Source organism: Mercenaria mercenaria, chromosome 8, assembly GCF_021730395.1.
Source record: "Mercenaria mercenaria strain notata chromosome 8, MADL_Memer_1, whole genome shotgun sequence".
In the NCBI taxonomy this organism is placed as follows: domain Eukaryota; kingdom Metazoa; phylum Mollusca; class Bivalvia; order Venerida; family Veneridae; genus Mercenaria; species Mercenaria mercenaria.
Window position 1 is genome coordinate 159,485 of NC_069368.1, and position 15,424 is coordinate 174,908.

Below are 15,424 nucleotides of genomic sequence, written 5' to 3' on the forward strand. Positions count from 1 at the left end.
TGCCTGTAAAGTTTTGTGACTCTAGGTCATAACTTTTGGAGCTAGGCCGACACAATTAAAATGACCAATTTTTACAAAGTCAGGGGCCATAACTTACATGACTGGATGAATCGGACGCGAAACCCAGTCACTACTACACATGCTGACAATTAACTCCTGAAAGTTTTTGTGACTCTACATCAAATACTTTCAGAGCTACGGGCGACACAACATTTTCGGAAGGACGGACGGACGGACAGACAGACAGACGGACGGAAGGACGGACAGACAAGAGCAAATCTATATGCACCCCCAAAGTGGTGGGGGCATAAAAAAGAATGTTTCTCAATAAATTTAAAAAGAATAAAACAACTAAAAACTGGGAAAATTTTAGAAAATATAGAAATCTAGTAACTAGCTCGAGAAGAAAATCATTAAATAAATACTTTATTGATAGATGTGTAGGGGCATGCAAATCCAAAGATTTCTGGTCAACCGTAAAACCTTTCCTCACAAATAAAGGTTGTACTAAATCTAAGGACACTATATTATTAGAAAAAGATAAACTTATTACTGATCAACAAGAAGTCTGCAAAGTTTTTAATGATTTTTTTGTAAATGTGGCTAGAGATATTGGTAATGACAATCTTATCCCAAATGAAGACCATCCAAGTATTGCTGCTATTTCAAATAATAAATCATGCCAATCAGAATTAATTTTTGAGCCAGTTACAGAAAATTTCATTTGTAAGCAAATCAATAAGTTAAACATAAAGAAAGCCACTGGAGCTGACCATTTATCTTCAAAACTTGTTAAACTGGCTGAACCAGCTATTTCAGGTCATCTTACTCTTCTGGTTAATAAATCCTTTTCAACTTCAGTTTTCCCCGATAGCTTGAAAATTGCCCAGGTGACACCACTGCATAAAAAGAAAAGTACACTAGAGAAATGGAATTATCGCCCTGTCAGTATTCTACCAATTTTATCAAAATTTTTTGAGAGAGCTATTAATACTCAAGTTGTAAACTTTTTTGAACAACATTTTAACATGTATTTATCCGCTTTTAGGTCAGGTTATGGGTGTCAAACGACCCTTTTAAGGATTGTTGAAGATCGGAAACAAGCCTTAGATGAGAACAAATATGTAGCCTCAATTCTAATGGATCTTTCTAAAGCTTTTGATTGTCTACCACATGATTTACTCATTTTGAAACTTAAAGCATATGGTGTATCCGAAAATTCCCTTAAATTAATACAAAGTTATCTTAGTAATAGGAGTCAGTGCATTAAGTTAGGTCAATTTAGCAGTGATTTTAAAGACATCTATAAAGGAGTTCCACAAGGTTCCATTTTAGGGCCGATTCTTTTCAAAATCTTCATAAATGATATCTTTCATTTTGTACAAGTTAGTAAATTATATAACTATGCTGATGACAACACTCTATCACATGCAGACCATGATATTAATACTGTTGTAACAACTTTGGAAAATGATAGTTTATCACTCATTAAATGGTTTTCAGATAATAAAATGCAGGCAAACCCAGACAAATTCCAAGCTATTGCTATTGGTAATAAGACAAAGAAATGTAATATCTCCTTCAATCTAGATGATAACATTATTTCATGTGATGAGGAAGTAAAACTGTTAGGAGTATCTATAGATTTTAAACTTAATTTTCATTCTCATGTTTCAAGTATTTGCAAAAAAGCATCTAGGCTGTTGAATGTATTAAAACGCATTGGACGTAATCTATGTAAATTAGGTAAACTTAACATTTACTACTCATTTATTATGTCAAATTTTATCTTTTGTCCATTGGCTTGGCATTTCTGCAGAGAAACTAACTCTAAGAAAATAGAAAAAATACAAGAAAAGGCCTTACGTTTCATTTATAATGACCATAGTTCAGATTATGCAACTCTTCTAAATCAATCTTGGCTTCCATCTTTGGAAGTTAGGCGTCTAAGGACAATTGCTATTGAAACTTTTAAAATAATTAATAAACAGACTCCAGCTTATCTTCATGACCTTATAAATATTGATGATAAACCTTATTCTTTTAGGTATTCAAACACTGCAGAAGTGCCACAGGTAAGGACAACAAGATATGGTAGCAACTCCTTCCGTTCTTGCGCTGCCAAGCTCTGGAACTCCTTTCCTCAACATTTTAGAGACGAGTCAAACCTAAATCAGTTCCGGAGCTTGATCAGTGCTTGGAACGGACAGAGTTGTCGCTGTTCTTGTTGTGCCAACAATGCATAACTGTCGCTACTGTATTTATGCCAATGCTTCTTATGTACTGCATGTTGTTTGTTTTTATTTTGTTTACTGTTAACTTTAATACATAGCTTTCCAATTGCATATTTCAGCATGCCGTTGTTTATTTGCTCTGCTAGCTCATAGTTGTGCTAGATACCAATTATATGCTTATGTATTTTGCAACCGGTAACTGCTCATGTTCTTTTCTTAGTTTGCATGTTTCTGTTTAAATTGCATATGATTAAGTTTGCATTTTACAGAAACTATTTAATATATTACCTGAGAGATAGGTGCTAATCAGGTCTCTTTGAATCTGATTCAAGGTGATATTTGATTTTTGAAGACATTTTTTAGCTGGTGCACTTTTGTGTTTATATTAATTTTTTCAGAATTTTACTGATTATAGACCTTAATTTATTTTTAGGCTTTGGTCAAGATTAGCACAAACCTCTCAGCTTTTACTTTGTATAATTTGAAGTCCTGCAGTTGTATTATGTATAATGTGCTTTTATGCTTGATAATTCATGTGCTTTTCTATGTGCTTATTTGTTTGTATTGTGATGTGACTGTTATTTGTTGCTAAGTCGGCTAATAGCTATTCATAGCTAATGTTATTATGTTTGCAACCAGACTATAAATAAAAATTTGTATCTTGTATCTTGTTACTAAATAAAGATGGGCAGGTACTTCCGTTACTATATTTAGATGCGGGTTATCCTGTTTTCAAGCTGTAAATATCATAAAAGCTTACGCTGAATGAAATATTTTACTTAAGAATTTCTTGCATACTTAAGTTTTATTTTAGCTAAGAATTACTTAAGTTGTTTTATGAATAACAAATATACTCAAGTAAAACAAGTGAATGAAGTATTGCCATGCAATACAAAGTCCCCTACTGGAAGGCACCTAATTTTCTCTACTGCAGTACATGTATAGCATAATGAACTGATATCTGTCAATGATGTATAAACAATATTGTACTATATATACAGTATGCTATAAACAAAAGACTTGGATTAAAATTTGTATATATAAAACCCTTATATTAGTTGTTTTCATATAGCATATTTGGCCGATTATCAAAAAGGTAACAACAAGATACAAGATACAAGAAGATTTATTTAACGTCGGATAAGTATAAAACATATAACACTAGCTTAAAGCTATTTTCCGACAAACACATATAAATAAGCCCAACATAAGTAAAACAGCTGTAATAAAAAGCATACATGTTAAAGCACATTAAAACAAATAAAGCAACTGATAAACAAATCACAAATGATCACATACATGTTACAGCACATTAAAACAAAAAATAGCACATAGGTACTAGCAAATAAAAGGAAAAGGAAAGCAATTTACCACATACAGATTGGAACACATTTAAAGCAACATAAAAAAGATTAGCTGACACTACACAAAAATTAATAAGAAGAGTCACATTTTACAACAGGCATTTAAAACTACTTAAAGCAGCTGAGGAAAACATTTGCATCACCAGCATGTAGCATTCTGTAACTAAAACTAAAAAAAAAAGAAAACAAGGGTTACACACACAGAACTAGAAGTTACATTTAAAACCATTGGTATTATACAATACCAATACATGCATTACAGATGACAAAGCAAGCAAACTACAAAAAAAACAACAACAAAAAAACAAACAAAAAACCTAAGACACACAGGGGAAGCAAATAAAGCAAAACTAAAAACACATGGCACATTTGCATTTGGGGCCAGTCCAGGTGCGGATCAGTCTGACAAATTTCTTATAGTTATCAGTGGTCCTGATTTCATTTGGCAGACTGTTCCACACCCTGACAGCCTCAAACCTAAATGTACTTTTGCCATACCTGACAGTCTTCACCCTGGGGACTTCTAACATATTTACATACCTGAAATTATAAGAAGAATCTTTGACATTTATTAGAGATTTTAAATTTTCTGGTGACATGTTGTAAATTAATTTAAAAGTTTCAGTGGCAATAGTTCTAAGCCTACCTAAATGAAGTGATGTCATATTAACTTTGTTTAGTAATGTGTCATATGAGGAAGAAAAATCATCAAAAACAATCCTAGGAGCTCTATATTGAATTTTTTCCATTTTTTCTGTGTTACTTTTGCTACAGAAATGCCAAATTAACGGACAGTAATTTAAAGTTGGATTTGATAAAAGTTTTGAAAATAACTAATTTAGTATCAAAATTTAAAAATTTACTTAACCTTTGCAGGACATTTAGTTGTTTTGCTGCATTCTGACATAAATTAGTAACCTGACTGTCAAAATTTAAGAGGTAATCAAGATTTATTCCTAAAAGTTTTTCATCTTCACACATGATTTCATTTTGATCAATTTGAAAGGATTTTATTAACTTATTTGTTTTGCTTCCTACACGTATAAACTGAAATTTTTCTGGATTTGCCTGCATATGGTTAATGTCAAACCAGTTTATTAAAGATTTACTTTCTGTTTCTAAGGTGTATTTGAAGGTGTTTGGATCTGCATGACTGAAGGACAGAGTATTGTCATCTGCATAGTTATATAGAGTAGATTGCTGAACAAAATAAAAAATGTCATTTATAAAAATATTAAAAATAAGAGGTCCTAAAATCGATCCTTGGGGCACTCCTTTAATGATTTCTAACCAGTCACTTTTAACATTATTAATTTTAACTCTTTGACTTCTATTTGTCAGGTAATTATCCATTAGTTTACATGCCTCATCTGTAAGACCATAGGCTTTTAACTTTAAAATAATAAGATTATGTGGCAAACAGTCAAAGGCCTTTGACAGATCCATCAGCACCGCACCCACATATTTGTTCTCATCTAGAGCTTGTTTTCAGTCTTCAACAAGTCGTAGAAGAGTGGTCTGACAACCAAAAGATGTTCGAAATGCTGCTAAGAAGGGATGAAAAATGGAGCTGAAATGTTCATTTAACTGGTTACTTATTATTCTTTCATACAATTTGGATAGTGTGGGTAGGATGCTAACGGGTCTGTAGTTTTTTTCAACAAAAGGGTCATCTTTTTTAAATATAGGGGTCACTTGAACGTTATTTGTAGTAAAAAAAAAAAAAAAAAAAAAAAAAAAAAAACATTTAAGTCCCCACAAAACTCTTTACCAGGTAGACATAGGTCAAAATACACCTAAAAATTGGATGTAACATGCATGTTGTATCACAGAAAACTGGTCAGGAACAACTAAGGGAAGAAATTAAACCAAAAAGAAAAAAAATTCTTACAAGGTATAGATATGTCAAAATACACCTAAAAATTGGAGGTACCATCCATGTTGTATCACAGAAAAGTGGTCTCGTTTTTTCCCTACGGCCAATAATAAAAAAGTTACTAAAACAAGCTATTTATAGTAACGTAAAAGGGAATTAATTAAAAAAAAAATTGATTGTAAGTTAACAAAAGAAGGATCTGCCAAATAAATCTGTTGACATAAATGAAATTTCAGATCAGTATCTTCATTAGTTACAGAGATATACCCATTTTAATTTGAAATAAAGGGAGGTAATTTGACATAAAATCAGTCCATAGTTACCTACCCTCATTGGCTCAGTCCAACTAATGACAATAATGAAATTTCAAATAAGTCATATAAGTACTTACTGATATAAATCCAGTTTGATTACAATCAGGGGAGGTAATCAGATAATATGAAATAAGGCACTGCCTCAATCGGGAATCGATCAGACTTCAACTCATCCCTTTAACATTTAAAAAAACTGTCTACTAGGGTGTTAACAGGCAAATTGTTGAGAAGCACAATGACAGACTTAGGGTGATCGCATCAGCTCACGCTGTGCTCAGGTGAGCTAAAAATCATACAAACTGAAAAGTTACTAGATTGCAACTCACTGTTAACAAGACTGTAACAGACAGACACACATTAACAATCTATTTGCACCACGGCAGGTTAAGAGCTCAGTCTAGGGAGACATATTAGCCTTCTTGTGGAGGCTTGATTTTTTCTATTTATGTTAATTGTAATTCTGAAATTACTCGTAAAACGAATCCTAATTTTGCTTTTATATACACATTACAAAGACTTGCATTACACTTTATTTATTGAATAAACTGTTCACATGTTTAAGTTTTATCTGTATACACATTTATAATGACCACAGATCACATAATTTGTTTTATCCATACATGAAATAGAGCTGAACTGTGAATAACAGCTTTTAATAACAGTACTGGATGCTTTTGTCAGGCTTTGAAATAAGTATTGTCAAAATAAAGAAAATGTGACTTGCTGTAATCTGTATTCTAAAATGTACCATTTCTCTTGCAACAAGAACAAATAAACAAGAGGGCCATGAAGGCCCTGTATCGCTCACCTAACATATTGACCTAAAGATCATCAAGATCAACATTCTGACCAAGTTTCATTAAGATATGATCATAAATGTAGCAACTAAAGAGTTAACTAGCTTTTCCTTTGATTTGACCCGGTGACCTAGTTTTTGACCCCACATGACCCAGATTCAAACTTGACCTAAAGATCATCAAGATTAACATTCTGATTAAGTTTCATGAAGATACAGTCATAAATGTGGCCTCTAGAGTGTTAAAAAGCTTTTCCTTTGATTTGACCTAGTGACCTAGTTTTTAATCCCACCTGACCCAGATTTAAACTTGGCCTACAGATCATCAAGATTAACATTCTGACCAAGTTTCATTAAGATATGGTCATAAATGTGGCCACTACAGTGTTAACAAGCTTTTCCTTTGATTTGACCTGGTGACCTAGTTTTTGAACCTAGATGACCCAATATCAAACTCGTCCAATATTTTATTGAGGGTAACATTCTGACCAAGTTTCATTAAGATTGGGCCAAAATTGTGACCTCTAGAGTGTTAACAAGCTTTTCCCTTGTTTTAACCTGGTGACCTAGTTTTTGACCCCACTTGACCCAGATTTGAATCTGATCTACGGATCAACAAGATTAACATTTTGACCAAGTTTCATTAAGATATGGTCATAAATGTAGCTTCTACAGTGTAAACTAGCTTTTCCTTTGATTTGACCTAGTGACCTAGTTTTTGACCCTACATAACCCAGATTCAGATTGGACCTTGAGATCATCAAGATTAACATTTTGACCAAGTTTCATGATATAGTCCTAAATGTGACCTCTACAGTGTTAACAAACTTTTCCTTTGATTTGACCTGGTGACCTAGTTTTTGATCCCAGATGACCCAATATCAAATGCGTCCAAGACTTTATTGAGGGTAACATTCTGACCAAGTTTCATAAAGATTAGGTAAAAATTGTGACCTCTAGAGTGTTAACAGTCAAATTGTTGTTGACGGACGGACGGACCGACATCGGACACAGGGCGATCACAAAAGCTCACCTTGAGCACTTTGTGCTCAGGTGAGCTAAACACTAGAGTTGTCACAGGAGTGACGAATTATACCCCCACAATATGGCCTTATCACAGAACTAAGCCAATGTCAAAGCAGCATTTTCTTGAGGTATGACCTAATGACCTCAAATTCAATACAGATCATCTGCTGGTCCAGATCAATCTCCATAGTTTCATGATCCTCCGCCCAAGTGTTCTCAAGTTGTTGTATGGAAAAGGTTTAAATGTTCCGGGTCATCCTGACTTTTGGAACTCAAAATCAATACGGGTAATCTGCTGGTCAAGACCAACCTTGTAGTAAATTTTGTGATCCTCATCCCAAGCATCCTGAAGTTATTGTCCAAAAACCGTTTTAAAGAACCGTTATTTATTTTGTTGGATTTAACGTCACACCGACACAGGATAGGTCATATGGCGACTTTCCAGCTTTAATGGTGGAGGAAGACCCCAGGTGCCCCTCTGTGCATTATTTTAAAGCACTGGGTCAGTGTGACCTTGACCTACTGACCTCAACATCATTAGGGGTCACCTGCTGGTCATAATCAACCTCCCTAACAATTTTCATGATCCTAGGCTCAAGCATTCTCAAGTTATAATCTGAAAAACATTTCACTGTCTTGCCTTATTGTGACCTTGACCTACTGACCTCAAAGTAAAACTTGACCTGTATTTCATGATGTGACACCTGTGTACCAAACTTTATCATCCTAGGCTCAAGTTCTCAACTTATCATTCGGAAACGGTTCAACTGTTCAAGGTCACTGTGACCTTGACCTTTGATCTATTGACCTCAAATTCAAACAACCTGTTTTTTATCATGTTACACCTGTGTTACAAAAGCTATGATCCTAGGCCAAAGCGTTTGCAAGTTGTCTTGACCTTTGACCTACTGACCCCAAAGTCGAACTTGACCTGTACCTATGTACCAAAAAATATTTAAATCGGTCAAGCTTTTCATGAGTTATCATCCGGAAGCCATGAAAACCTACTGACTGAAAGACAGACAAGCTTACTTCATGGGGGTATAACAGAACATTCTCTTTAAAATTTCATGGAAAATATTACTTAAATATAACTATCTTAATTACAATGTAGTAGACATCCTTTACAAAATAAACCAGAAAACAATTATCTAAAATAAGATTAATGAAACTTTAGTATGTTTTATGAGAATAACAAAACCAGTGTGTTAATACATTATCATTAAAGTAACAGAGCTTAGTCAATCACTGTTGTTCTCAAAATAAATTTAGCTTCCAAGTAAATCCTGAATTCCTATCCTTAAAAGTTTTTTTTTTGTTCAAGTTCCCTTGTTCTTCTGTCTTTTCATATTTTCTGGTGTTTCTTTCTTGCTTTTCAAGTATACTGGATTTGTTGACCTTCCATTTTGTAGCTGCCTGCTCTCAAGAAGTAAACCTGTAAAACACAAATCAAACATTGTAAATTGATAAAAAGAGACCCCAACAAAAAAGACATGTTTTCATACTCAAAGCTTTCAGAAAGCAGGCAAACTAAAACAAATAAATATAAAATTTCTATTACAAATTGCACATTATTCTGAACAATTTGAAATATTTTCAGCTGTTTCAATACAGAGTTGGCCAAAGTTTTTCCTAAACAAGTCTATGTAAACCATATGACCAAATGGCAGGACCATATTTGACCCAAGGGGGATAATCTGAACTAACTTGGTAGAGGAACTTGCTTTTAACCGAAACAGAATGGCTAAGTCAATTTTGGTAGAAGGTCTGACCGAGAGATCATTTCCATAAGATATTTTTGAAATCCAGCCAGGGCTTTTCACCAGCAAATCGGATAGAGGCCAAGGCCTTTAAAATTTAGAAATTTATGTGCGATAACTGTCCAGTTTGGGAAGAAATGCTATTCATGGAAAGATGGTGTTAGTGTATAAATTTGAACAGTAATAAATATTTTCAACTCAAATTTAATTTTTACTGTAATAGACTAGACTACAGCATTTTTCAGATTACAAGTTTTACAAATCTAATCACAGGCCGTTTCTTCGGTATTATTACCCATACCCTCAAAGTTACGCCTTTTTACCCCACGGTCAAAAGATTACCTCCAGTTTCTTTTGATACTGCCATGTGTTTGATAGATTTGCAGTAATATTTCCTGTTATATGACACTTTGTCAGGAAAATAATCAACCGGAAGTAAACACCAAAAGATGAATTAAATTTATCTTCCCTGAAGCACGGACTAAAATATAAATCCAGGGAAACGGAACATAACGGATTAGACTGGTATTTAAATGCATAACACTCAGTACTGTGCGCTATAGTAAGACAAAAAAATCAATACCCGAGAACCGCTTCCTCCGGTAATACTAAAATGTAAGCAAAATTAAACCATTTGTTGATGTGATTTTTGGGAAATGTTACCTTGCATTTTTGGATGTTTCTCTGCCACAGTTGGGAAAAAATGCAATATTTTTTGATTGGGAAGTGGCCGAATATAGGCTTCTGTCATATAAGGATGAAAAGCCCTGCCAGCTAACAATTTCTGACAAGAAATCATTTTCAAAGTTTTTCTTTTCAGTGAGTTCAATATGGAATTAAATTCTTTGGGTAATTTTGAAAGAGGACCACCCCATGATTATTCCTGTGAAGTTTGGTGTAAATCTGCCCAGTGGTTCTGAAGAAGATTTTTTACAAATTGTTGACACATGATGGCCATCAACTCATGTTGTCACCCTGTGACTGGTGATCGAGCTAATAATTGTTTAAATTTGCATACATGTATTAAATTTTATGGTTTTGTCCAGAAATGCTTTTTCATCAAGAAAATGAAATGGAGTCTTTACTAAGGCCTAAAAAAAATAAAAAAAAAATTCTGGTAACATGCTAAAAAAAATTAGGGTAGGTAGGTCGGAAAAACTTTTTCTTTGGATTTTTTAAAATTATTTTTAGGGAGACTTTTTGGAAATTATTTTTGTGTCAAAAAATGAATACAAATAGGGGGATTATGCCTCTAGAGCACCAGTAAGTTTATTTATAACATCACTGATCATGTTTAAAGCATAAAAAGTGCAGTTTTGCAACTTTTTGTCAAAAAGTTGAAAAAAATGTTCTCCAAAACATTTAGGGTCAGGCCAAAAATTTAGGGTAGGTCAGGATACTGGAAACAAACAATTTTTTTTTTACGCCTAATGTTCCTTGGTATTTGATTCTGTGCACTTACTCAACCACAAAAATCTGTCCACACAAATACTAATGATTTTACAGTATATCATGCTTTTTGAATGAACTGCTTCCCACAGCTGCAACTATATAATAAAGAAATAGAAAGATAGAAATACCTTATGAGCTGCAAGCAAGTGGTTTCAGTCTGTCAACAAGCACATTGGAGCAATACAACAATACTCTGTATATTAGACCAATATGCCTGAAAATAGTGAAAAGTGAGCAAATTAAGAAAACATGGACAACCAGCTGTTTTGAAATTTCAAAGGTCTAAGGGCTAACATCTTTTTCGCAGTTTTTCAATTTTCATGCCAATAAGATGACCCCAATTATATCATTGGCATGGCGGGAAAAATTTGTTAAATAAAACTTTTTTTAATGAAAATAAAACAGTAGCAAATTTTGTCAAAATGTATAATGAAACAAGTTAAATGCGGTTAAAAATTTCAGTTTTGAAAAAGAAGTCACTGTATGAGTGGGTTTGTTTACACGATTGACCAGCCAGAACAGCCAAATATTACTTTAACCCAGTGAATTCCATGTACCTTTTTGACTTGGTGGTCTATGACCTTCACTTTGCTCGATATCATTCAAAGGCAAAAACAGACTGGTAAAGCAGCTAGAAGAATCTGTTCTGTCTTCCTCAGTTTAGTATGAACATAGAAGCCGACAAAATGCTACAATTGTTTATTGGTATCTGACGGTCATGATTCATAAACGTATAACTTTAAACGTATTTGAGTATGTGTGCAGTGTACAAAATTCAGATTTCAACTAACCCATTTTGGCAACCAGATAGAAAATTTTCCAAGCCTGACACCAATTTCACATGCCTGAACTAAAGCACCATAAAATATCTAAATTTTGCACCATAAAACAACTGGTCTAGCTCATACCCTCAAAATACTTCATCATATTGTTTAGGACATGCTCGACTGGGGATTCCTAGGAGAACTTGAATTGAATGCATCGGAACAACAAGTAATGTGAGCGGCTTCAGTTTGCATTTGCAGAGCTCAAATTTAACTTTTTTGACCAATTGCAAATTTTAGCATGTAGCTTTTTTTTCTTGTTGCTAAATCTGAAATCTACTTGCAAATTTAGACTTTCAATTAAAAATGTTAGAATATCCTAAAAAATCATGCTAGAACATCAATACTGTTTGCGCGGTTTTCCTTGGCGTACAATTTTGTGCGTTATAGCTCAAAATGACCCTCAAAGTAATTCGGAACGCATCATTGATGGTGTAACTTAACTACTGGCTGAAACTACGGCAAGGCAAATTTTCGTACCTAATATTATAAGTACCGATTCAACCGTATACATGTACGAATTAGTAAGATAGCCTGCGTTCTAGATTTAATTATCAGATAGACCTCTACATTTCTTTATAATCAGTAATCCATTCAACAAAAAATGGCTAACAAACAAAAGATGTTGTGTTTTCTGTTATCCTCGAATGAAAGCGAATCTACAAACATTAACAAAAACCGCAACAATTTTGACTATTATTTGTATTTGCAAAATAAAATGTGTGAAATTTTTATCTTAACTCGCATTCCATGAAACTGACTTGCATTCAGCGAGTCCAAAATTTGAGCCCTGTGATTTGTGAAAGTAATTACATCTTCTGCATGTTTATGGTTCTGACTAACTCTTAAACTCTTGCATTTATGGAACAGTTTGAATTCAATTCCTTCATAATTCTGACCAAATAATCGAGCATGCTTCAGAGCTCCAGATAAGGGCCGTATTTTTGTAATTACGAATTTGTTAGGGATCGGATATGACTTTATTTTAAAATGTGGCCGTAACAATATGAATTTATTTTAAAATGTGGTCGTATCAATACGGCATGTAAACAGTATTACAAATTTCAAAGAAAGATCGAGCTGAACTGCATGTCTGTGCCAAGTTGCGCTCAGAATCAACGCTATCCCGACTGTTGACAATTTGCACGGTGTCAAATGAGTGTGGAATATACAAAACACACGCCAATAGCATAATGTAAGCTCCGCCTACTTCAGGTACTTGCGAGATTTTCCCGAGAAGTGTGAAGCGAATCAAATTATCCGATACACTACAGTCGACTGTGTTCAGCCAATTAGCGCCGCGGTTACGTATTTGACCCTGTGTTTAATTGTCAGCATGTCCGAGAGCAAAAAAACAATGTTTTAATAGCTGTGCGATTAACTGGAATATTGTACACATTTTTTTGTCATATATGGTAAAAGAATGACATGTAATGTATTATTATGTTAAATCTAACTGACTTCCATCGATGAGTTGATTTGTATATATGTAATTTTAGTTTACACAGTTTTACTTTCAGTTTTTATTCGAGTGAGATACTGTTCACCGATGATATGACTTATGCTTATTTTTGTCTGTTATCTGGAACTACCATTACTAGTTTCACAAAATATCAGGTAGTACCGTTACTAATTAGAAAACATATCAGGTAGTACTGTTACGAATTTCACAGAAAATCTGGTAGTACCGTCACTAATTGCACAAAACCTTATCTGGAGCTCTGTGCTCATACAGTTTCAATAAATCAATAAGTGTTCTTCAACCTGTACATTGTGCGATGCATTCTTGGGAAAAAAAAAAATAAGTTTTATAAATGGAAATCATATTAAATCACCATGATTTATGCATTTAACTAGCATGCTTTTTCAATCACATTAGGAAATAAATGGTAGCCTGGCTGAGGTTGTATCTGTGGCAAATCAGTAGCATGAGCTGAAATTGGCTATTGATCTGCCTCTAATTTCAAACACTGTGCATTCACGGTTACAGGTAAAAGCATGTATATGCCTGGGACTGACTGACCTATTTTTAAATCAGATGTGCAAAATTACTGGTTTAAATGATTTCTTATAGAAAAGCTGATTAACGAGGTCAAATTAATTTGTGTCCAGTCATGAAAAATAATGCAGTACTGGTATATGCAAAATTCTGAGAACATGAAAAACACCTTTTAAAATCTATATTTTTTTCTATAAGCCGATCCGATTCCCTATATTTAGGCTGAGCACAGCTTATGGGCTGAATCATTAGCTCAACTTAATTACTGTGTATGCAGTGAGCCTTAAGAAATAGTAATCTAAATTTATGAATAAATAAAAATGTAAAAAATAAGGAATTTCTATGCTTTTTATGGGTGGGGTGTTTGTTTACATTATTATTATACAATGGAAAGTTAGTTACTCACGTTTCTAAAAATGTCAACAGGTCCAACCATGCACATGCTGTACTGGAGTGCCGTAAAGGTAAATAAAGGTAAAGGTAAATTTTATTTACCGTCGCTTTGTGAAACAATTAACATAAGCTCTGTAGAGCTTTTGAGCGACCCTATTTTAAGAACAGTTAAAACCAATTATACCTTTCCCCCTAGCAATTTGCTGGTACCCATTTACAGCTGGGTCGACTGAGGCAATCGTGATAAAGTTCCTTGCCCAAGGACACACCGCAATGGGAGTAGCCAGGATTCGAACCAGGGGCCTTCACCTCCGTAGGAAAGCGTCTTAGCCCTCTCAACCACTGTGTCGCTCCATATTCTATATAAAAGTAAAAAAATTCCATTAATCAGTCATGACTGCAAGTAAAATCACGGATTTCTTAATTTTAAAAATTCAATATAGGCTTAGTGAGTAACAGAGAAGTTCAAAGAAACTAAAGTACCGGAAAGGAATTAAAATACAATCTGAAAAGCGACACAAAGGTGAATCTATTCTCTCATTCCCCGAGCTGAAAAACTCGTTGGAGAATATGTTTTTGTTTTCTCAAATTTTCAATATATCGGCGCCAGTGTAACTGTATCCACTCTCACTGTAAATCAATGTAAATATAACAAGAGCTGTCCATAAGACAGCCAAGCTCGACTATTCAAAATATTGTCACAGAAGCAGGAAATTATTACCCAAAATGTTAAATATCAAAAGAGTTTTAAGTTCGAAAGGGGACATAATTTGACCAAAATACATATCAGAGTTATGGGACTTGATGTTATCAACTAGTTTTATAACACCGAAGAAACATGTTAAGTTTCAATTCAATATCTGCATTAGTTTTAGGGATAGTAACTTGCATGTAAAACTTTAACCAGAATTTTGTAAGTCCAAAAGGGGGCATAATTTGCTCAAAATACATGTTAAGAGTTATGGAACTTGACCCAGTGAGGATGGATATTGACCTAGAAAAAGAATAAATAAGTTTCAAAGCTATATGCCTTTTGGTAATAGCTGTATGTACTTGCACGCAAAACTTTAACCTGGATTTTCTAAGTCCAAAAGGGGGCATAATTTGCCCAAAATACAGGTCAGAGTTATGGGACTTGGTGCTATCAACTAGTTTTATAACCCCGAAGACACATGTGAAGTTTCAATTTAATATCTGTAGTAGTTTTGGAGATAGTTACTTGCATGTAAAACTTTAACCAGGATTTTCTAAGTCCAAAAGGGGGCATAATTTGGCCAAAATACATGTCAGAGTTATGGACTTGACCCAGTGAGGTAGGTAATTGATCTAGAAAAAGAAAAATAAGTTTCAAATCTATATGCCTTTAGTAATAGCATATGTACTTGC

At 34.0% G+C, this 15,424-nt stretch overlaps 1 long non-coding RNA gene across 1 annotated transcript; it reads right to left on the minus strand.

Moving 5' to 3' along the window:
• Nucleotides 1-6,305: 6,305 nt before the first annotated feature.
• LOC128558922 (uncharacterized) lies at nucleotides 6,306-15,329 on the minus strand. The gene is made up of 3 exons (XR_008371959.1): nucleotides 14,223-15,329; nucleotides 10,951-11,036; nucleotides 6,306-9,045 (listed from the first exon to the last, which is right to left on the minus strand). It is a non-coding gene; the product is annotated as an uncharacterized LOC128558922 (long non-coding RNA).
• Between the last annotated feature and the right edge of the window lie 95 nt (nucleotides 15,330-15,424).